The 24,975-nt window shown below is 37.0% G+C and overlaps 1 long non-coding RNA gene across 5 annotated transcripts in view; it reads right to left on the bottom strand.

The window, feature by feature from the left end:
* Positions 1 to 14,284: 14,284 nt before the first annotated feature.
* Positions 14,285 to 24,975, bottom strand: part of LOC149912917 (uncharacterized) — a 36,287-nt gene continuing 25,596 nt past the window's right edge. For 3 of the 5 annotated variants that reach the window (XR_016462191.1, XR_016462189.1, XR_016462190.1), the window contains exons 3-5: positions 16,994 to 17,058; positions 15,516 to 15,649; positions 14,285 to 14,993 (exon numbers count right to left, since the gene is read on the bottom strand). This is a non-coding gene — a long non-coding RNA (uncharacterized LOC149912917). Of the gene's footprint in view, positions 14,994 to 15,504; positions 15,650 to 16,993; positions 17,059 to 22,255; positions 22,434 to 24,975 lie in introns of those variants that run through there. The other 2 variants (XR_016462187.1, XR_016462188.1) reach the window with 2 other exon arrangements.

Here is a 24,975-nt window from a genome sequence, read left to right on the forward strand (position 1 = left end):
ATTTTCAGAACACTTTTAGGACCAAATACTGGAGATACTGAAAAGAAAACTCAGCCACTGCATAACTATGCTCTAATCTTCTATCATTAGACACACAAAATAATAGTGTGTCAAGAAAAATAAATAGAAATCGAACAGAAGAACTCACACAGTATTTCAAGCATACTCAAAGATGGATACATTCCTCGAGCACACTGAATTTGAATGGTTTTTAAGTCAAAAGACAATAACAAGCCCCATTTTAATATACTATCTATCTCTATTCATATTATTATAGTTGTAATTAGATCATTCAACATAATACAGATGGCTTTCTGTTCTCACGACTTTAATTAGAAGAAATGAAACAAAGAACAAAGAAATTACTGCATCTTACCTCCATTACAGACTTCAATATAAGAACATCAGCAAAGAAAAGAGTAAGGAAAAGCAAATGCACAAGTTAAAGCCAAGACCAAAGCAAGAAAAAACATGAAGGAAAAGACAAACAGACTGGGAGGAAAACAGTAGCTTTTGTTGTCAGTTTATCTATCTAAAACAACACACTGACATAATGCAAAATCAACCACTTAAAAAACATACCAAACCATGAATATAGCTTGAAAAAAAATGTTTTCTTCCCATTCAACTAACATAACAGCAATATCTGTTTTGTTTTGTTTTGTTTTTTTAAGATAAATAACCAAATGATTTTCTGATTAAGCTCAGCAGCTGCAGAAGGGCTCTGTACACTCAGGGGACTGCCACCTCCTCATCTGCCACACTTACAGTGGGCAGTCAGAGCAGAACTGCACCACTGGGACAATCTTGAGATCCACCTGCCAGACAGGACAGAGGTTCCTGTCCTGTGACACTCTGGGCACTCACCCCAGCCTACTGTCAACCCTCCCAGTCTGCTGGCTAAGTCATGCCAGCACCACGGGCATGCTGAACCACACAGGTGTTCGCCCCAGGCTGCAAGAGGCTGTTGTTTTCAGTGTTTTAACTGGGTTTTGTTTTTTGATGGGAATGGTCCACATAAACTAGCGATAGTCCTAGACCCAGGTTTTGATGTTCTCCATTTGTAAAGCTAATTAGCAGCTGTTACCTGAGTTACTTTATTAGTGCTTGCTGGCTTCCTCCCCAAACATGTTTCAAAGACGTTAAGTAGTTAAAAGTTAACTGGTGTGTCACTGTTTTTTATTTGTTTTTTTCCCCTGAAATCCCTTAGATTTTAAACAGAGCTGGGTCCCAGTCGAAGCTAGGAGTGATTTCACATAGGTTTCCATTCTGCCAAGTGTCATTGCTTTGTTTTTCTAGTACATTCCAGAACTAGGTTATCACTGACAAGAATAGTTCAAGATGTATCCAGCTTGAGATGCGCTTTCAGGTAGGATCTTTCAAACCATGATACTTAGAAAAATCTGAAATGACAATCTTTCTCTTCTTGAAATGAGTTGAACACTGCAGCTGAAAACTATTTTTCTTTTCCATCACATAAGCCTCCTTGTTTACTTGTCATAGACTCTCCGACTGATTTCATTTCCTATATCAAGCAAATCAGCTGTATTGCAGAAGGACTTAGTCATCTAATGCTGGGAGAGAAGTCACAGCCATGAATTCCTTTGTTGCTTACTAGTCACATGCCACCATGGGAACTGACCTTGCACTGATCTCCGAGCTGGAATTTCAGGGTCAGTTTCACACTGAGACAATGAAGTGGCTTCTAGTGCTGTATGAACTCAGTTGCCAACACCTGAGAGCTTTACATGCAATTTTCTGCTGGGCTGCATTAAAGCATTCTAAGGTTGGAAGGGGCAGAGTGTAAGCAACACGTGACACCTATTGGCCGTTCTTGTGCTGAGGTCCCATGTATGCTAACTGATGAATTCTTATAGAAAAGGATTTGTAGTTTAGTTTTCATTTCAAATCAATTAATTGTAATGCTTACTACAGGAAGACTTTGGGCTATGGGTTTTACTGGTTAAAAAGGTGCCTCAGATTACATATGTCATGTTGCTATCTGTAAATCTCTTCTTGATCCTAGTACCTTTTGTCCCCATAAGGACATATTTCACGGTATTCTGCTCTTTATTTCTTCTGAGATTTTACATGCCTGTAAGGAAACAATTCTTCAAACAGATACAGAGCTTTCCCCCTATATCTTAGTCCCCTTCTGGCTGAACAATTATTGTTCCCTGCATGTAGCACTTCTAAGTTAATAATCACAATGCACAGCTCAAAATACCATTACCCAAAGCACTGAATTCTAACCTGCAAGACTTGGAACAATTATCGGTAATATGAAACCTTTAATTTTACAATTGCCTAGCTAAATACTCTAAAATGATAAGTTTCTTTTTGCAAAGGATTCTGAAATGCATTCTGTTGTGGTTGTTAATGTTTAAGGTTGTGGGGCCCATTAGCACTAATAACCACTCACAGAATGAGTGGTTGTGTGTTTACAGTTTTTTTTATTTGAAGTTATTTGTAAGTAACAATGAAAATTTTTTGGACAGAGCTCTGTAATTTTATTTTCTCCAATTTAGTTGAATTCTGTTGCTCATAAATAGTACTACAATTAGAGTATTAGAATCTCTAGACTGTTATAAAAAATATGCAAAGCCTTTCATTTTCTTGCCCATTAAATAAAGTCAAAGGAGGAGCTCGCCAGTGTTGAAAGAGAAAAACTGCTTAGCTCATGTATTTTCCTAAACCTGCTAACTAGAATCCAGGTAAAGCAAGCTGTGATTCAGAGACATGTGCATACTTTGTATGATGACCAATTTTTTTTTTTTTTTCATCATAAAGCATTTGACATCTTCAGGAAATACTGGACAGTGGCCATCTGAAATCAGCTTAATGATGAGAAGTTTTCTCATCCCATGAGGATATTCTTCTGGACAGATTTCCTTGGTATTTGAATACTTTAGATCACAAGGTTACTGGGAGTCTTCATTCAAAATTTTATCTTTCACAAGCCCGTACGCTACAAAATGAGCAAATAGTATGAGAGCAGTAAGTTCTCCTCTGAGCCTCCTCTTCTCCAAACTGAACAATCCCAGCTCCCTCAGCTGCTCCTCATAAGAATTGTGCTCCAGACCCCTCAAAGCTCCACTGCCCTTCTCTGGACATGTTCTATGGCCTCCAAGTCTTTCTTGTAGTGAGGGGCCCAAAAGTGAACGCAGCACTGGAGGTGCGGCCTCATAAGAGCTGAGTAGAGATGGATGATCACTTCCCTGCTCCTGCTGGCTGAGCTATTTCTTTTAGAAGCCAGGATGCCATTGGCCTTCCTGGCCACCTGGGCACACTGCTGGGTTATGTTCAGCTGAGCATTGACCAATACTCCCGGGTTTGTTTCCTCTACACAGTCTTCCAGCCAGTCTGCCCCAAGACTGTAGTGCTGTCTGGGGTTGTTGTGGCCAAAGTGCAGGACCTGGCACTTGGTCTTGTTGAACTGCATCCTATTGGCCTCAGCCAAATGACTCAGTGTGTCCAAATTGCTCTGTAGGGCTTTTCTACTCCCAGGCAGCTCAACGCTTCCTCCCAATTTGGTGTCATCAGCAAATTTACTAAGGATGCATTCAGTGCCTTCATTCAGGTCAGCAATGAAGGTATTGAACAGGCCAGACCCCAGAACTGACCCCTGGGGAACAGCATTTGTGATTTGTAAAGTTAGATAACTTCTTATTGAAGAAGCACTACAGAATCCAACACAGAGAGATGGGAAGGCTCATGCTCCAGCTACCCAGTAGCCTGCTTCTTCATCAGCCAGCTTCAGAGAAACTAGTAGCTATGAATACCTTCATAATGACAGCTTCAGTCTCCTTTTAGAGCTTGGAGAGCATAGACAAGTGTATTTCAGTTGAACAACTGCTCAGAGTTTGCCTCTGCAGGGAAAAGTGACAGGGGCATCTTCTAATGGACGGCAGGCAGTTCTCACCTTCTGCCTGCACAACTGGAGGAGAATTCCTAACGAGTCAGGTGACAGGGCATCAACTGCAGTTCCAGAACTTGTTCTCAAGTTTGGCTAACTCTGAGCATTATGGATTGCACTTCAGAAATACTGTGAGCTGCAAGTTGCTGTTTAGAAACACATTTTGACTTGAAAAAAGTCTAAAAATCAGAAGATTTTTAAGAACAGTAACTTATAACCATGATAACGTAAAGATTACTAGTTTAATGTTTATTTTTTTCTTCACTATAAAAAGTAAAATGCTGAATGATAAAGTGAATTATATCTCTTCTCCCTAAGAAGTGAGAAATTAGTGAATGAAAGCAATGCTGTAGATTTAATAAATTTTAATTTTAATAGAGCAATTAGCTTCTATTAAAAATATCTTACAGCATTAGCATGAAAACCTCCGACCAGCATCTGCATGCATTACATATTGCTTATAGTGCCGAAGCATTTTAATGGTTTTTCATCTCAATTTTTACAAATGAAAATTCTTCCCTAAAATTACAGTGGCCTATATTGCTGCCACCTGCTTTTTTTTTTCTCTGTGCACTATGCCATCAGGATTAGCAATTCAGTAGTCCACCTTTGGGATCCTTCTTGGGATATTCACAGAAGAGCAATCATGGTCCAGCTACGGTTTTCAGTTTTCCTTAGTTCTTCAGTTATTACATAATCCTCAGGGTTGAGTTACTGCATTTCCCCTGTTCATCAGGCTCTCTTCTGAGGTTTTCTCCTCTACAACATAGCAAATTCCTTTGTGACCTGCAATCCACACAATATGCCTGAAGCATTTTGCTTCATCTCCTGTTAATTTCCAGCTTTCTGACTGCCACATCTATCTATCTCATCTCCGTCATGCTGGATAGGGAGTATCTGCTCTGCTGCTGGGTACAGAAAGCTGCTCACGCTGCTCCCTCAGGCAAGGTCCCCTTAGGCCCAGGTGCTGCCTAAAAATTCTCCTAGATCTTGCCTGCAATACAGATAAGAGAGAGAAAAAAAAAGAGAGAGGGAAAAAGCAAACAATGTTTTGAAAAGTGAAGATTAAACAGATGTAATTTACAACCATTAAAACGAACATAGCTGTATTCTGGAAATAGCTGTGAATTTCCTCCATGAACAAAGTAAACTCCAAACCCGGACACTAGATGTCATATGTTCAGAGATCCCCACAGGTGGTAGCAAATATACAATCAACCTTACTGTCACAAACCTCTGTATTAAAGAGATCTGGAGGCAGTAAAAAATCCCTAAAGCAGCAAGTAACATGGAATAAAATAAATAAAGTTGGTTAAATGAGGTTTCAGCAGAAGAAAATGCAGGATTAGGATGATGGATAATTAGAATTTTCTTTAATTATTGTAGGGTACAAAGCTTCTCAACAATGAAATAAATGAGCAATTGTAAATTAAAAAAAATAATAAAATACAAAAAGATGAGCAGTCTACAAATATTAAGAGCGCTGTGTTGCTACAATAATGACTCCAGTGAGCATGTGCATAAATACAGATGTGTTCTAATCAAGGCAACACAGCTACAGTAACATGCTGGGCATTTCATTACTCATACAATGGAAGAGCATCTTTCCATCAGGAGTTTTTTCCACATTGCCCAAGCATTTCATTCACGTGCAGTGAAATTCCAGCAATGGCTAGATTTTTTGGAACAAATAAGAAAGAAATGGAGCACTGTTTGCTACATATTCCCACATCTAGCAGCCAAATTAAGTGGAAAGAAGAATTAAAACTTTCTACAACTAAATTTTCCATTTTGGGCTGAGCTGCCTGAAAATTCCCTCAGAATACTCTCACAATGTTGATTCTACGAAGCTGAAAAAATTTTTCAGGAAAATGTGGGCTTCATTGAAGTGTTCACTGAATAGTCACTGGAATATTTGCCCTTTCCACAGTGGCAATGCCCCATCCCTGGAGGTGTTCAAGGCCAGGTTGGATGGGGCCATGGGCAGCGTGGTCTAGTATTAAATGTGGAGGTTGGTAGCCCTTTCTGTGGTGAGGGGTTGGAGCTTGATGATCCTTGTGTTGCCTTCCAACCCAAACTGTTCTGATTCGATATGATTCTGTAATTCTATCATAGTCACTTCAGAATGAAATAGTATCAGAACATAATATTGATGCTTTTCCGGAGGCAAATATTAGACATTAAAGAAATAGAACATTTTGATAGGGTTAGAAATAATTTTTGGTACATTTTATTTCATACTGTATGTCAAAAACTTTTCATCCCTACTAATGTAAAACTGAGTGTATTTCTCTCCAGACAAAAAGAAATAATTCATTGGGCTCATAATGTGGAGGACTAATAAGAATGGACAATACAAGATCTCTCAAAAAAGATGAATCTACAGCAAATCAGGGCAAAAGAAACATTTTCTGGAAGCTCTTCTGCAATCGGACCTGTCAAACATGACAAGAAAGGTTGTCCTACTGACAACAGGAAGCTATTAGGGAGAGGGGAAAATAAATTACCTGAAAATATGCTAATGGTGGTATACCCACCTAGAAAGTATACAGGAAAACCTGGTTAATAAGAAGCAGTTACTTCCAAGGTAGTAGAAATTCAGCTGAAGTGGGATACACTGATATCAAGGCACAAATCTTCTTCACTCTTTTGAGGGACTGAGGAGATCTGAGGCAGTCATCTCTTCCTTCAATGCAAGGGGAACTCTATGTCAAGAAACAGTGCTCTGCAAACTCTGGAAAAAAAGTATAGCTGCCGTAATGGTCATCTAAGCTGATGTTTTTCTACACTCCAAAGTTGTGTAACTACTTGTTTCTCTGTGCTGATGTCTAGATAAAGAAACACAAATCAGGACTGGAAAATAAAATGTCCAGTAAGTAACTATTACAAAGCAATAGTAAAGGAACAGATTTGAACTATAAAAATGTTTATTGTATAAGAATGTAACAACTGAGTAAACAAGCAAGACAACAGTAAAGGTTTTAATTGTGAGGAATGAATATAAATGAATTCTCTTGTTTATCTTCCCACTGTCTCTTTGTGAATTATTAAGTTACAGATTATAATAGAGAGGAAAGGAGGAGGAAGGTAGATGGTGACATTTTATACACAGTATAATAGGATATGTGTAAATAACTTTCTGTTGTTTCTTGAATCATTGTCATAAGATTTCATACAGTGATAAATTGGTAATCAACTCAGAGGAAAAGAAGCTATCAGGGACTGTAGGAGGCAGAAAAAAAAAATGCAAATGAAGTAGTGGGTTGGAAAGCAGAAAGACAAAAAGTCAGTATTGAAGGTAACGTCAGAGGAGTCTTTCCTGATGAAGGGACAGGCTTGCAAAGTTACACCTGAAGGATACAAAGTATTAGAAGAATCCAGGTAAACAAGCTACTAGTAGGTCATATCCTTTCATATATAAATCACATGAAAGGTCTTGGGTTCTGGACAAGATAAAAAATTAATATTGGTAATATGCAAAGAAATATTAATAGCAAAATCAAATGTTGATTGATAGTACTCATCCATAAGGGTAATGTGGATATGTATAATAAATAAAACTTTACAATCTCTGGGACTTTCTAATTATATTTTAAATTAAATGTGGTATTTGAATCAGTACATATGTATGCTTTCTTTGTCTTGTTTTCTTTTTATAGATTTTTTTTATTGCTCTGAGTTATCTATAAGGTGATGGAAAATATCAAGAAAAACATAATTTGTGATTGATCTGTGATCCTCTCTTTGTGTTTTATATAGCTTGAAATGCAGAGGTGAGATCAAATCAGGGGAAAACTCCTGATCTGGAGATCCTATTAGAGTTCCTAAAGGACAACCCAAATTGCAGAGGCTTTCCTAATAGCCAGGTTTACCTCTGGGAGGGAATTTACAACTCATTGCAGATTTGCTCTTTTGGATACCTAAATATTACTGTACTCGCATAAAATCTATTTACCTTTTCATCAGCACCATATAAACAGCCTCCTAAATGGACCTCATAATTCCCCTAGCTAAATGAAGGCTTGTCCTGTGGAGACATCTGCATCTGTCTTTCTCTCCTAAGGCTCCTCAGCAATCAGTGGAGATCTATTCAGGCTGATCAACAGGAATTGGGATACTTTCATTTTAAAAAAAGACGTGTGAAACGGATCAACTAAATTAAAATTACTTTAATAAAGCAAGCAATTACACGATGACAAGTCTATTTGCAAACATCTACATAGCAGAATTGGCTGAATCCATGAGATGTTCTGAGTTCAAGAAAATGCTAATTTGCAGCACAAAACACTTCTGCTTTGTTATCTGGAACAATCAGACATCTCAAAAATTGTTAATGTTTTTTCCCCACCTGAGCTCTCTGTCCTGCTCCAAGGCAGACTTGTTTGTTTGCAGTTCTATACAGGCAGAAGGCTAGAAAGCAGAGTTGAGTCTTTCACCCCATTAACATTAACTGTATTCTTCTTATTTGTTGGCCATTTTCCTCAGTAATTTCAATAAATGAACAGTTGTGTTTGTCATTTTACTGCTGACAAACATGCAGACAGACTGTATGTAAGCATACCTCAACATCTCCTTGGTACTGCTGTAGCAACTTTTTGTAAAATTTAATAACTGACATAGTTGCACAGCAAATATATAGGAAAATATCACCAAGTTCCTTAAAATTCAATTTGCAAGATAAAACATTTGAAATATACAGTAAGGAAAAAAAAAGTAAACTGGAGATAACTTAAAAAAACAATACAATAAATGAAGAAATTCTATATAGCCACTTGTTAGCATACTAATGTCACACTTCATCTGTTCTTGTATTACTATGCAAGCTAAATAAAATCTGCTTCATAAATTCTGCTTCATCTGTTTTTTTTTTTTTTTAACTTTTCTGCTTTAACACTGATGTGAGTTGTCTATAAAGGGAAAAAGGAAAGTTCTAAGGTTGTAAGAAAAAGGAAACCCCTTTTATGCTTCAACATTTTTATCGGGGGCATAGGCAGTAAGACTGAGTGCATCTTCAACAAGTTTATGAGTGACACCAAGCTGAGTGGTGCAGTTGCGACAATAGAAAGAAGTGATGGCATCCAAAGGAACCTTGATGAGCTCAAGAAGTGGGCTGAAGTGGACCTAATGAGGTGCAATATGCCCAAGTGAAAGATCTTGCCCCTGGATTGGAGTAATCCTAGATATATGTATGGACTGGGAGTCCAGATCTGAGGAGAAGGATGTGGGGTCCTGGTGGGCAAAAAGCTGGACAAGAGCCAGCAGCATGCTCTTGCAGCCCAGAAGGCCAACAGTATCCTGTGCTGTAACAGAAGAGGGGTGGCCAGCAGGAACAGGGAGGTGATTGTTCCTCTCTGTTCTGCCCTTGTGAGGCCCCATCTGCAGTACTGTGTCCAGGTCTGGGGCTCCCAATACAGGAAAGATGTGGAGCTCTTGGAGAGAGTCCAGAGGAGGGCCACTAAGATTATCAGAGGGCTGGAGCACCTCTCCTATAAAGAAAAGTTGATGGAGCTGGGCTTGTTCAGCCTGGAGATCAGAAGGCTGTGAGGTGACCTTATAGTGGACTTCCAGTACATAAAATGTGTTTCTGAACAAGATGGAGAGTAACATTTTACATGGTCTGATGGCGATATGACAAGGTAAAATAGTTTTAAACTAAAAGAAGGCAGATTTAGATTGCATGTTAATGTTAGAAGAAAATTCTTTACTCAGTGGGTGATGAGGCACTGGAACAGGTTGCTGGGAGAAGCTGTGTATATCCCATCCTTAGAGGCATTCAAGGCCAGGCTGGATGGGGGCCTAGGCAGCACAGTCTAATGCTCAGTAACATTTTCCATGGCAGGAGAGTAGAACCAGATGATCTTTAATGTCCATTTCAACTGGCGCAATTTTATAGTCATGTGACTTAATGACACACGAAGAAAATAAAAATGTTGGATTTCTGAAAAAAATTTGTCTAACAGTCAAATATTTTTCATGACATGGAGTAAACCACAGTGTTGAAAAAATGTAATTACTGATGGTTTCGGTATCTCCAGTCATTATTGATACCATGTGGGACAAATTAATAGTTAATAGTTGCAGTACCTCTCCCCATTGCTGCTGAGAATTTCAGTAGTTTGACAGTGCTCAAAAATGCTCCCACCGTGAAGGTTAAGTACACTATAGCCATCAAGTTGAGAAAAAATTATGGTTTGACTGCATATGCAAGAGCAGATGATCTGTTCATGAGCTGAAACCATTGAAGAACAACTCATGAAAGAGCTGATCCTGTAGCAGAAAATGCTAACTGTTCATTTCCATACACGATTTTTTTTTCTCTTATTTTTTCTTTTTTTCATGAGATTATGGAAAAATGAAGCAAGGAGTAGTTAAGCCTGAACTGAACAACAGAGCATACTCACCACTCTGGTTCATATTATGACTTTAAACTTTGTAGGTTAGGATCTGCTCAGATTGGCTTGGCACCACACTGCGTCTCTTCCCGTGCACCTTGATTTCACCCCCAAGAGCTGTTAAAATTACATCATCACCATCTATCATGATCAGAATGGGTACTGAATGTGCACACTGCTTAATTCTCCATTTACACAGCCCTCAAAAGACTTCTGAAATAGAGGCTGAGCTTGCTATGTGTGTTGAGGGAAAGAACAAAACATCCTAGCAATGCAGGTAGTTTCCAGAGACATTTTTAATGTTATATGCTGTCCATAAAGGTTTATTTATTAACATCAGTGATAACTATGTTCTTCAAATCTATGTATACACTCTCACATTTTCTTTCTGGTGACTATGCTTAGGACTAATATCAGTTCTCATGAATAACTAACTAGTCCATTCTTAACCAAATTGTTTTTGCTGCTTTTTTTATTATTGACAATCTCACTAAAAAGTGAAACCTTACAAGTATTCCAAGACTAAGTGAAAAAGAGCCAGCCAAACCTCAGCCATTTCTTTTAGAATATCCTCTAAATTCACATACATCAAGTGAAAACAGTATTCAATGACTTCTAAGATACCAGGGACTAGAAGTTACAGATATCCTCTGATCTTTTTCAAGCAGAAAAGACATATTTGATGAGACCTTTTAATTTTTTTTTGCCTGGAAACACAGGAGGGCAAAATTTTTATGTCGTATAAACTTATTAAATCCAATTCCATCATTAAGGTAAATATATCACAGTCTTACATAACAGTTCTTCCACATTATTAGAGTGAATGTTTGTAGATGCTTACTGTTCCTGCCATTTCTTTTGAGCACCTATATATTTTTTCTTCCTTTTTCCTTCTTTCTTCCTTTTCTGGCCTCTGGTCATATCCTATCTGATGTCCATTTTCTCTTTTATTAACCAGCTTCCTTGAAATTTCTTTCTTTTCTCCTTAGCTCCTTACTCTTATTCTGAAGGACATCATCTCACCTGTTGTTCCCTCTACTATCCTTTGTAAGACAATAGTTCTACTGTTTTCTCTCTTTGACAAATTTTTCCTGCCAAAAGCTTTGGGGAATTTTGTGTCCTTCCTTTTCACAGAGCTATTAAAGGAAGCAATCCCAGTAAAAACAAATGAATAAAAACCTGAGCACTTATACTTTAACTACCTTTCCTCTTTTTCTGTTTGGAAGTAGGAAGGTCATAAAGGTTTATCTTGCAAGTCTTTCAAATTTCTACTAATGTAAAATGACATAGTCTTTTATAATCCTGCCAAAACTTAAATTCTTCAGTCTATTAAAGGCTGAGAATTTCATCTGCATAAAAATGACAAAATACATCACGCTGAAATTGACAGAAGAGCTATAATGCAAAGGAGATGTGGCGTAATTAGAGTTCTCTCTAGATAGACTGAGATTGCCTATGTAATTTTAATTATTTCTCTCCATTAAATCTATGATAATCTATTATTATTGCTATGTAACACATCAGAAAAGTACTCCCTCAAGGAATACATTGTCATCTTTAACAAGAAAATACTGCAATTTCAGCATACATTTCCTTGTCATTTAAATGGCTGTCAATAAGTTAAATTTAAAATTTTTTACCATGCAGGAATTTATATCCAGTAGAGTGTCAGAAATGATTAAGGTAAGGAATAACTAGCTTCTGGAAGTGACAGATCAGATGCTCTGTGCTCCCGAGAAAAAAATTGTGTTGTCTATACTTTTAACCACTGAAGTGTCTGACTCAGTGCCTTTGTTTTCTGGCTCATCTTTCATGTGGAAGGCGATGCCTTCGTGTAAGATCATAGGTAGATGATACCACTTTATACATTTCCTTTTCTGCTAATTTAATAGGCATATTTTAAAATCAGTTTGTTTGCTGTTTCTACACTTCTAACTGCAAATATATTCATACACTATTAAACTTTATAAATAAAATCAGTGCCAAAGATTACTATTAAGGACAGTCAAATTCATTTTAAATGATTGTAACTCAAAGGACTGAGAGAATTTGTGCTTCATAAATGCCTTGTTTGTTTTGTGTCCCATAATCAAGCAATGCTTAAGTGTTATTTCAGTCCTCTATTTACACAATCATCTGGATGTGCACACCTTTTTTCAAGTTGCCATATATTTGTCAAAAATTCAAATGTGAAAGAGAGAGTGAAAGAGAGAGACAGAGACAGGAAAGACGGGAGGAAGGGAGGAAGGGAGGAAGGAATATTCCAAGGCTATGTTAAAATGTTAAAAATGCTCTGAAGAAAAAGCATCCATAATCATGAACCATTTTATAGAAGGCTGAGTAGATTAAATAGTTGTTTTTTAAGGATCTTTTAAAGTCTTAATTAAATCCCATAGTAAAACTCAACTAAAACTTAAAGATCCTCCTAACATCCAATTACTAATTGATGGTCAAGACTGGGAAAGTATAGAAAAGCTGAGGAAGAACTGTGTGTTCTAAAATGGTAATTGATACTTGCCAATAGTAGTGTACAACATCTATCTTGATAACATCTAACAGGATCCATAATCCTGGATTTCTGCAAAGGTTTAAATAGAATTTAGACACAGGAAGTTAGCATCTGCACATGTAAGTTTAATTGTGTTCCTTGTAAAGCTTCTTCTGATGTAATATAAAATCATATCTCGGAGACACGGGGCGTGCTATTATTTATAAATACCACACATTCGTAGCCAATATACTGCAATGATTTCTTACCCCAAGAAATACAGAGCATAAATACAGGCTTTTTTATTAAGTGGCTTGAGGTGCCACTACCATGCTTTGTGAGAAATGTATTTTCTCATACAGTTGAACCATTACTTGCCACGTAAAATTTTATTTTTCAGAAATGCATATTATCAAGAATTTTGATCTCCTACATTGCTTCTGGTCAGTGCGAACAGCTCTCACTCACTCAAGGAAAGAAAATTGTTTGTCCTTCCCTATGTGGAAGCTACTTTACAAACTTTCAGAGGCACAAGAAGATTAATAGTTTAATTATACCATAAACATCATACGTTTTTAAGACCTGATCAAGTACCTCCAGAGGTGGCTGTAGAAAGTATTAAGGCAGAGGGGAAATAGGCAGAATCATTAAAACTAGAAACCTCTGGCATGATAGATAATACAAGACCTAAAGGACCTTACTAAGGAGAGGACTGTGTGAAATTGTGTCATTTACAGCTGCATACACCACATTAATTTTAATTGAATAAGTCATATCAATTAAATAGTTACATTAATTTCATGTTTCTTAAGTGCAATTCTGATTTTCAGTCTCAGATGTTCTGTCTGTCTGTACAGAAATACTCTTCATATTAAAAACAGCAGCTTTTTGGGAAACACGCACCAGAGCAGATGGGTTGGAAGAGGATAAGCTTCTATTGCTGATTTTTTTGGAATTATACTTCCAGATATTAACGATGCATTCTGGGCAACTGAATTTAAACTACAAATACAAAGTACATTAGAGCAGATTTTACTAAATGAACCTGTGTATAGATCTGCAGTGATATAAGGATGGAAAATACTGAACACCAGAAATGACATTTTAATGTCCACAAGTAATTGAAACTGAACGCCACAGGTGCATACACACACAAATATTTCCCAGCCCAGCAGTCATGCAGCTTTCTGCTTAGCAAATATTATACAACTAATATTTCATTTTTTAAAAAGAGATTTACTTGTTAGCATTTAATATTACAAAAAAAAAAAAAAGAAAAAAAGAAAGATTTGATGATGTCTTGATATCTACTTAATGTAATCACAGAAATTGCAGCAGAAACATAGAGAATTTTGATCTCAATTTTTCCAAAAAGAAAAAAAAAAAATTTTTTTTCATTTGCAACCGACTTTTTCCAAGAAGGTGTAGATCCATTTTTTTCTGAACAGTGGTTGATTTATAAAGCATTTTTTTCCTAGAAAAACTGGGCAAAAATGCATGATTATCATATTAATATCCGTATGAGCTATATTGTCAGATAGATTGCAAAAACTCTTTGAAAATAATGGCATGACAAGTAAATCAGAGATTCCATGATGGCATGACAGGTAAATCAGATGTTCCATCTTCCCATATACATACATCAAAGAACCAGTAGTAGTTCAGATAAGTTTTTCCAACAGCCATACAGAAAACATTAAATTAAAACCCAGCTGTATGTTGATGCTGTGGTGTAACCCAGCAGACTGCTCAGCACACCAAGCCACTGACTTACACTCTTCACATGGGATGAGGGAGAAAATACAAAAGGTAATGGCTTGAGAACTTGTGGTTTGAGATAAAGAGAGGTTACTGGGTAAACCAAAACCTGTATGCACAAACCAAAGCAGAACAGGAATTCATTCTCTGCTTCCCAGCAGCAACCATGTGTTCAGCTACTCTCAGGAAAACAGGGCTCATCACACATAGTGGTTTCTGGGGAAGACAAATATTGTAATGCTAAACATATCTTCACTTCTCCTTCTTTACTGTGGTTTCTATTGCTGAGGATGCCATTCCATTGCATGGGGCATTCCTTTTACACCAGTCTGTCAGCTGTCCTGGGTCTGCCTCCTCCTAGCTGCTCATGCACCTCCAGCTCCTTGAAGGCAGGGCTGAGTGAGAAGCTGAAATGTCCTTGGTTCTGTGCAGCACTGCTCTGCAACAACCAAAACAGTTGTGTTTTATTACTGCTGTTTCATCACAGATCTGGAATACAGCATCATACAAAACTCTATGAAGGTTAACTCAATCTCAGCCAAACCTTGATAGTGCACTGTGATGTAAACCTCCTATTTCAGTCAGCTGTACTGATCATGGCCATCAGATGTGGCTGACAATCTCCATACATTAAAAAAATATATATAATAATAAGTTGGAAATCTCTTAGAGATTCAAGTGATAATTCTCTAAAATGTTACTGTAATTCCAGGTACATAAGATAACAACTGTTTGAGCTAAAATTATCTAAGTATTATGGCAAGATGTTCATCCAGACCAAAGCAATTAAACTTAGCCTAGGTCTGAAGATTTAAAACAGGTGTTTTTTTTTAACATTAGGAGCAACATAACCCTGACCAACTTGGCTTTGCATTATTTATTCTTCCAGTTTAGATATGTAAAATACTGTAAGCTAACTGACTTGAAAATTTTCCAGATCTGCTTTATACCTCATTCTCACCATTGTTTTCCAGTTGTCAGAGGCAATTGCAGGTATGAATACATAGTCCCAACTGTTCCATTTTTTCAAGTTGCTGCTGCCTCATCACTTGTGCAATCCAGAGTTGAGCTTTTTCCACAGAAGGACTGCAGTGTCTGCAGATCACAATATTTACACAGACAAAAAGTACCAGCACCAGTACCCAAATAAGCATAATTATTAAAACTGCAAGCATAATGCTGACAGTAGCTACTGATAATTCAGCACATACTATTGCCACAGATACCTAAATCAAAGAAACAAACTTCATAATAAATGAAAGTAAAAACATTAATAATTTACAAGCATTGTGAAATAAACAAATCTCCAAAGACAGTATCTTCATTTAAATTACCATAACAGGAATGGAGATATTGTAAGTAAGCAGAATGGTACTGTTGCTGCACAGGTGCTGGTGCTTTCCTAGCAGGTGAAAGCAAATGGGCTGCTCTCTTCACATGCTCTATAGAAGAATGGGGTGAGCATGCACAACCACTTCTGGAACCATTCTGTGAAATATTAGCACACTAAGGTGAAAACAGCCCATGCTCTCTGCCACCAGATTGCCAATATTGTGCAACAGCAAGTATTGCTGGCCGTGTGTTTTGAAGTGTGGCAGTCTCTTCACACTGAGTTCCTAGCTGCTATGCTGCAATGAATGCTGTTTCTACATGTATGGTCTCCAGTATGAATGCAGTAATCCTACCAGTTTGGGTACTAGATCCGATTCATTTGTACATCATAGAAAAGCACAAACTCTTTCTAACACTCATTTCCAATTACAAGACTGCTCAGTAAGTTGACAGTGCAAATAAGGCATTTTATGGGATAAAGGGGATTCAGCAGCAATTTCTGAAGTTAACTCTTTGAAAAATGTTAATGAATTCCTGGTGTGATATATCTACTAAGACTATACAATGTCCAAAGGGCATCAGCAATGCATGCATCAGCTAAAATTTATGGGAATATAAAAGAGAGAGCAATAACAGTAAGCAAAGACTGTAAGAATGAATGAAAGTGGTGATCTTACCATGCCAGATAGTAAAGATTAAAAAACATGTGGAGAAGCAGTGGGTAAGGAAGTGAGGAAAAAAAAACAGCGGCAACAATCTATGGAGGTAAACTTATTTTACTAATTATGATATCGGAATGCAAGATAACACAATATAATACAATCTAATTGAGATTGAGACTAATAAATCAAATAAGATAGGAGAGAGAGAATTCCTGAGACCGAGTCAAACCTGAAAAGCTTGGAACGGCTATGAAAGCACCCTCCAGCACCCACTGCCAGGCAGTAAGTGACTGCCCCACCCAGAAGGGTCAGATCCCATGACTTCTGAAATGTATAGGGATAGATACCTGGAATTGGAGCATTATCACTTTAATTCCAATACATGATGTTTTGATGTGGAATACTGAAAACCAAAAAACATAAAACCATGACAACTGTGTACCACCTTGGCTGAAATGGTTGTCTGCTTCACTTCAGTCTTGGGGCTATGGATGTTTTCCAATGCATCTCCTAAAAGAAAAAATAAAAATGGGCATATCTTCAGCATTAACATGCAACAAAGAACCAATTTATATCAGTTCATAGAGAAGCAATATCTCAGCTTCTAGTTCATTAGGGACAACCATGCTCTGACTCAGAATATTATCAAGGACAGAAAACTGTAAGGCACCTATTGGTAAAGTATTATTTAAATACAAAGATAGGAATAATAACTGTATTTAATGTCTAGAATTATTTAACTTTAGAGCTGAGGTTTTTCTTGTACCTGTATAAATATAATGCACATATATATTTCATGTCCCATTTTAAGAGAAAATTCATCTTCTTCCAGCACCTACGTTCTTCGGTGACATACTGGGATACAAGCTCTTTCTTATCTCAGAGATCCACAACTTTTAATATTCTGCAACCCAAATGAGATATGATAATAAAACTTCCAGTTATACTTTTCACACTTTTTGCGCTGCCAGAGCAATTATTGGAGTTTAGAATTAATAAGCAATGTTCTAGGTGTACAGTCACTTCAGTGAAGAGTTCTGTTAGCATAACAAAATGCAAAGCAGCCATTTCATCAGAAAACACCTGTACGACTCCAACCACTCAGGCTGTCAATTAAAACATTGTTTTACTGCATAAATGACACCGAGTTCATAGCAAAGAATTCAGATTCATTCTATTAAAACAGAAAAAAAAAGTTGCTGAGTGATACCACAACAAAGAGAATAATCTGGCAACTGTATATTATCATCTTCAATAGCTAATTGCAAAGTACTGCACCAAAGGTGCTGATACATTCTGGTCACAATAAAAAAAAACAAGAGGTGCTCACTGCTCAGCTTAGACAGAGTTCTTGTGCTTGATAAATGTAATAGTGCCTAAGCACATCTGAAAATATAGCCCACGTTCAATACCTCACTTTCTCACAAGAAACAACAAGGATGTGAATTTATTAGACTAATCCTGCTCTAAATCATACAAACCTCCTGTATGACTTCTCTCTGAGCTAGGAATGCCTGGCTAAATAAATTGAACAATGGCTTTGTCCTTACTTTAACACTTGGGATGAACAGGAGGTAAACTGCTGTCAGTTTTGTTGGGATAAAAGACTTCTTGTTTTGCCTAGCTATCAATCGCAACCATTTTACCCCAAAGAATTTGCCTTCTCAAAGACATTTCAGGAAAAAAACATTGACCGGATAAAAAAATCAGATATGCATCAAGTAATTATGCAGTAATTCCTTAACAATTTTTTATGAAAGTTTCCTGCCTCTTTGTTAGTAGACTTTTTCCAAGTAACTTAAGCTCAGTAGTGGCTGCAGATGAAGTCATTAACACACACAAAAGTCATTTAGAGTATGCACCTACCTGAACTTTAGAGTATGCTGCAAAAATACATATTCAGAAAATGATGCTCAGAGATCAGTACATCAGATGCTCAAGATGAGTACATGCTAATATAGGGAAGGCAATTTAGCTAATTAGGCACTATGGTGTTCTGGGAAAAGCTCTCTGGTGGAAGTTCATTCAGTGGAGATATTATCTCCTAAAGCACCAAGGTTTTGATTTAAACAATGATAAGAAATGCCAAGATCCATCATTCAGAAAGAATGGAACCAGAAAGGCTCCTTTTCTTAAGGTTTTTCTGCAAGATGTAAAAACCTGCAATTGCAGAAGGATGAGATGTGTAAATTTTAACCTAAAGGAAAATGATTTTCACTACAAGATAATAAGACTACTACACATGATGGATTTCACAGGTGACTAATAGTAGAAACTGTAAAAAAAATGCTATACGTGTGGACAGCAATGAAAATTTTTGGGATGCAAAATCCAGTCAATACAACCTAAATTTCAAAAAGGAGAAAAACGTTTCTCAAACATAAGCCACTGAGATTTTCTATTGAGAAGCTCAAAAAAGTGCCTTCAAAATGCATGAAGATCTGGGCCTTGCTAATTGAAAACAATGTCACAAAAACAAGAAATAAAAGTTCTCCTTTCTGTCTCATATGTCTTCTCTAGAGAGAAATCAATATTCTTGACATGAGTGCATTGATGTAATTGAAAAAAGGTTAAGCTGGTGTACTTCACCATATGTGCTACTTGGATCTGGTCCAGTTACATCTGAAATGAAACTATAAAAGACATATTCTGCCAGGGCTGCAGTGGGCTGGCAAGTTCTAGGGCACTCTGCAGAGTTCTTTTGGAGAATCTCTGTATGACTGTGAGCCAAAAATTTACACTGTAACACTGAGTGTTTCCTCCGAGCTCTGTCAGCAGCAGAGTTTATGGCATCCAGCAAAGAAGTAGGGAGTAACACATTCTCACTTCTGAGCACTAAGTACCATGGGTGCTGACAGAAAGGATCTTATCATAAATTACCCATACAGCTGAGGGGAAAAAATAAAGTTAGTCCATAATCTGCCAGAAAACATTATTCTCAGTCCATCTCTGCAAACCACCAGTGATGATTTGACTTCTTACTTCCTTACCATCCCATATGCTCTTGGTACTTCATGGTACAGTGATGATTGTTAACAAGGATAGGAATAAAAGTAAAGAGTAGTTTGAACAGAACAGGGCAAGTAGATAATTACTGGTGTGTATTCCTTGACTGAGTACACTGTACAGGTTGTAATAAATCCTAACCAGTCTACCAATTGTGACTAACTATACTTCACAGGAAAAAAAATGTTGGAAAAAGAAAATAGAAATCCAGTACCATTTAATTCATTTAAAACAAGGAGTTGTTCTGCATGTTGCCATGTAAGTGAAGAAACAGAACACAGTTTCCCTGCATATTCTTCCTTTTCAATTCCTTGTTTCAAGTGCAGCTAGCCAGTCTCTTGGCTCTATTTATCTCAGTCTCAATTAAAATGAAGAAGCTCAACATTTCTGCTTCCTTCCACCAACTTATTACCATATTATCTGTTTTCTCCAATCTGCCATCAGTAAACATCATTTCCCTGTTTAGTTGTTAATACACCTCTGATTTAGCTGATGGGATTATAGAGTAACCTAGAATGCTAACCAGAATTTTTTTAAAAAAGCAATTGATTGTAGTTTCCTCTTTTATGTTTTGAATTAAAAATGACACATCTTCACTGCCAGTTCTGCCAGAGAACGAGACAATGCCAAAAGCAGTGCTCTATTATTTAGGCAATGATCAGCTTTTAATTAGGAGAATCTGAGTAAGTTTGTGTCAATAGCACAATCGTCATGGAAACCCGCTGTTGTTCTTTTTTAAAGATATAAATCTGCCCTAATTTTAAATAAGAGTTTGAATATCTATTTTGAGGATTTTATATAACTTCTCATGAACAATAAATAACTCACGTCCAGCAGAACATGTTAACAAGAGAGTCAGCTAAGGCTGAGTCAAATAACTACCCATCGTATTTGTATCATGCAATGTTCCTAACAATATACCCGCTGCCAGAAATGTATCTTACTTTGTACCAATCACATTTCCACACACAGACAGCTGTGATGCATTCAGCAGATAATGCAGTGCTGAAGACAATGTCAAATGTTGTGTCTAGAAATTTTGCTTGACTAGCCTATTATAGTATATTAATGCTATAATAATACTATGTGCAATTGCTGTTCTGAAATTGATACTTTACTTTGAATTGAGAAATAGTATAACTTCTAAGAGTAAAATGAAACCTGATGCCTCACTAAAGTTTATGAAATTCTGTTTAATCACACTTGCATTGATTTTGATTCTCTTATTTATGCAGAATCAATACTTAGCACAGAGAAATAGGAGTTTAAAACAGTTGGATTTAAAATTAAAGAGTGGATTTGTATATTTAAAGAGAAAATGTTTCTAAGTTTTTAATGGAAGCTGAGCTCTCTTCTCCTCATACTACATGAACCCTATTATCCTTTCTTATTGGGTTATTTAACAAACAAGGACTACAGCATATAGGAAGATGCAATGTCATGGATTTCACTCAAAAGGAAATGCTGTGCAATTCACATTTCAGCAAGTATTGCAGATGATCTGTTAATAACCAAAATATTCTTCTGTAGCTTCAACAGAATAACTGTGCCTCTTTCTCCATTGCAGCTTAGTTCCTCTTTCCTGTCAAGTTCTGGATGAGGGTGAAGATAAACAAGAACAGCTCCACAGGCTGTTTCTGATCTCAGCTCCCTTTCCTCTTAACTGCAGAGTTGTGTCAGCAGCTGCAGATTCTTCCTAGAAACAAGTGCTGATACTCTGGATGGCCCAAATTGCACTCTAGGGATGAGAATAGCATCCTTTATCTTGGAAGGGTCAGTGAAACAAAATATTCCCTTTGACTGCATTTTTCTATTTCCTGGGCTTCATGTCATATGAACAGAGCAACCAAGACCTCTAGAAAAGGAACAGAACAGAAGGAAATAGGGAAAAAAATATTTTCCTGAGACTTCATTGATCTAACATATTCTAACCTTATTTTCCTTGTCTACTTTACTGTCTTTACTACTGTAAAGATGAGCATACTGAAAAATAAATTACTTCCAATGAATTTTTGTACTAGATAAGACAGAGTAAATATACTAGATCGATGACCCCCCCCTCCCCCCCCACCATCTCTCTCTTAGAAAACAGATGGCTGAAGTTCACTAGGACAGGAAAAGCCAGTTTTTCTCAAAGTAGCTCCTTGAAGTTTATAGACTTCCTGAGCCAAAAGTCATGTAGTACTGTGTTAATAGATCTTAATGAACTGACTATCTTATCAGTAGAAATAAGAATCCATTTTTTAGTTTGGTTTGTTTTCATTTATTTTCCTTTATAAATCAGCATAACTCAGCATCTTGGTCTTCTGGAATACTTTGAAAAACCATTCTCACTCAACTTTCTAGGTCTTCTCAAAAACTGAGCTTTTCCTCCATTTTAATTTCTTTTTTTTAATCATCCCTGTTGAACAATTTAATTTTGCATCAATACATAAACTGAATTGCTAGCAACATGTGTTAAAAAAAGGAAGCAAATTTAGTGCCAACCTGTGACATTGTAATGGGTTGGCCCCAGCCTGCAGCCAAGCACCCAAACAAATGGGACAAGGAGAAAATGAGAACAAGGACCAAAAAAAGTAATGAGTTTTGCAATCATAGACAAAACAGACTCTGTTTCAGGGATTAAACTTAATTTTAAGCATTTAACTACTGAACTGGATATTGAGGGACAAGACAAGCATTCCTAAGGAAGACACCTTACCTTCTTCTTTCCCAGTCTTAGTCTCAATCCGTGCAGTTCCTTGGGATTCCTTGCCTATTCTACCACTCCCTGGTCTTGCAGTTCCTTTTTTGGTGTTTATCTGCATTCCTTGAATGAGTTTTCACAGAGGTGCTACACATCTAGCTGATGGCAGTAAAAGCTGTGTCCTGTGCAGATCTCTTGCTGGGCCAGCTGGAATGGGATGTTTCATAAACACAGAACTGGAGGAGGACATCTCAAAAATGACCTCCATCATACTTAAATTATTGCAGCACCTAACTAATTAAATAATTATTCCTCCTTGGTCAGGGAATTTTTACCAGTATATTTTCAGGTAGTCTCTAAATCAAATGTTCTGAGCTATAACTGCAACTTCACCTTGTTGCAACAGCTTTGTGGGCTCTGGTGGTAACCATCCAAATTTTGACAACATTCTGACTAAAACAACCTTTTGATTTTCCCATAGCCATATACTTTAAATAATGCAAATGAAAAGAAAGACATCTTTGGAACAAATGATTCTGTCTTCATAGCAATGATCTGTATGACAATCTATCTTTTAGATATGCAAACTCCAAGCATACAAAACACAGGAGACTGTGTAAAAAATTAAACTAAATTACATACAGACTTCAGCAAGATATTTCAGCAGATGCTGGCTTTTTTCTAGAACATATATACAATGCTGAAGAACACATCAGATGGACTGTCAGATTCCCAACATGCCTACATTCCATTCTGTATTTGACAAGATGTCATGAAAAATACTACATTTTTGCAACATGATGTTTCTTAGATCTTTTATACTACCAGCATGCATTTTCATTATTTCCTATTATCAAACAGGTACCATCAATACCGACTGCAGCCTAACCATCTGGTCTTTCAACCACTAAGAATGAAGATAGGCAACCTTGGTCTCAGAATATACCAAACAAATCACTGAAGGCCTGTTTTGTGGGGTGAATTTGGACTACAGCATATTTAAGCACAACCTGAAACTCTACAACACACCATGAAAACAAGAGTTCAACTTGGTTATTGTTTGTGCCCACTGAAACTTTGATTTTAGAGCAACTGGGTAGTTATGACTGGAAGGTTATTACAGTCCACCTGTGCTTTACTTCTTAACAACTTTGTGTGTCATGATGATCAGTAACTGGTGTTTATGTTGCTCAGCATAGCATCTTTAGATAATAATTGTTATTATATGATTTTTTCACACAGCTTGTTATTTCTCAAGGGGAATGAAGCATGTTTCATTTTTAAACTAAAACCGAATAGAATGCAACTGCTTATGCTTGTCTATTTTTTTTTTTTTTTGTCTATGAGTTTATTCTAATCCTTGCTTGTCATATACAATTCGTAGAAGGAGGAAAATTGACTGCACTGTTGCTACAGCATAAGAACGCCTGTGCTTAAGATAACACAGCCCTAGACTTTAGTGAGAGCACAGTACAGAGTTATTACTTATTTTAAATTTAATATAAAATATTATTAATCACAGTGTTTTCTTATGAAAATTAACATCAGCAGACAGTATTATTATAAGAAAATTTAAAATATGTAGGGATTAAAAGATTAAAAGACAAATTGTTACTAATTTTACAAACTTAAAATCAAACTATTATTGTTACAGGTATTGATATTCTAGAAGGCCTTTAATTGCATATATACATTTGAACACTGGAATAGGAGAGTTTGTTCATTTTTCCTCTGTCTGAACCAAGTTTTCTCATTCTGGTAAATATTTAAGGAATCTTGCCAGCACTATACATAGCAAGGTAAAATATATTTGTGGCCTGTAGGGTATCCAGGTTAGTGGAATTATACAGTATTTACCAGGAAGAACATACAGAGGAGGGCCACTAAGATGATCAGAGGGCTGGAGCACCTCTCCTATGAGGAAAGCTTGAGGAAACTGGTCTTGCTTAGCTTGGAGAAGAGAAGGCTCCAAGAAGAACTCACTATGGCCTTCCAGTACTTGAAGGGAGTATATAAACAGGAGGGGGAATGACTGTTTACAAGGGTGGATAGTGATAGGACAAGGGGGAATGGTCTTAAACTGAGACGGGGAGGTTTAGGTTAGATATTAGGGGGAAGTTTTTCACTCAGAGGGTGGTGAGGCACTGGAACAGGTTGCCCAAGGAGGTTATGGATGCCCTATCCCTGGAGGCATTCAAGGCCAGGCTGGATGTGCCTCTGTGCAGCCAGTTCTGCACATAGCAAAGGGATTGAAACTAGATGATCATTATGGTCCTTTTCAACCCCGGCCATTCTATGATTGTATGATTCTTTGATATGGTCAATTTAACTACAGCAAAACTAACAAATTTGAATATCCAAAATAAATCAACCCAAAGCAATTATTGTAAAATAGCCTATACATCATTAAGAAGCTCCTTAACATTGCTTATTAAGCAAAGCCTCATCTTACAGAATTTGATTTGGGAAATACTGTAAATGCTTCCAACTTTCTCACTCACTGCAGATATTCTCCAAGTAACAGAACATAAACAATGATGAATGATGCAGCTATCCCCATAGTTAAATGTCTATCTATCTTAATCATAAACAAAGTTCTTGCCGTATTTACATTTATCAGAAAATGAGCTCCATGAGCATGATCTCACATGAAGGCATCTTCATGCCTTTCTTCAGTATTTGCTGTGCAAATCCTTCTCACTGGAAACTTTCATGGCATATACTTTTGCTTTCAA

Source organism: Phasianus colchicus, chromosome Z (genome assembly GCF_987193195.1).
Source record: "Phasianus colchicus chromosome Z, bPhaCol1.hap1.1, whole genome shotgun sequence".
NCBI classification, from domain to species: domain Eukaryota; kingdom Metazoa; phylum Chordata; class Aves; order Galliformes; family Phasianidae; genus Phasianus; species Phasianus colchicus.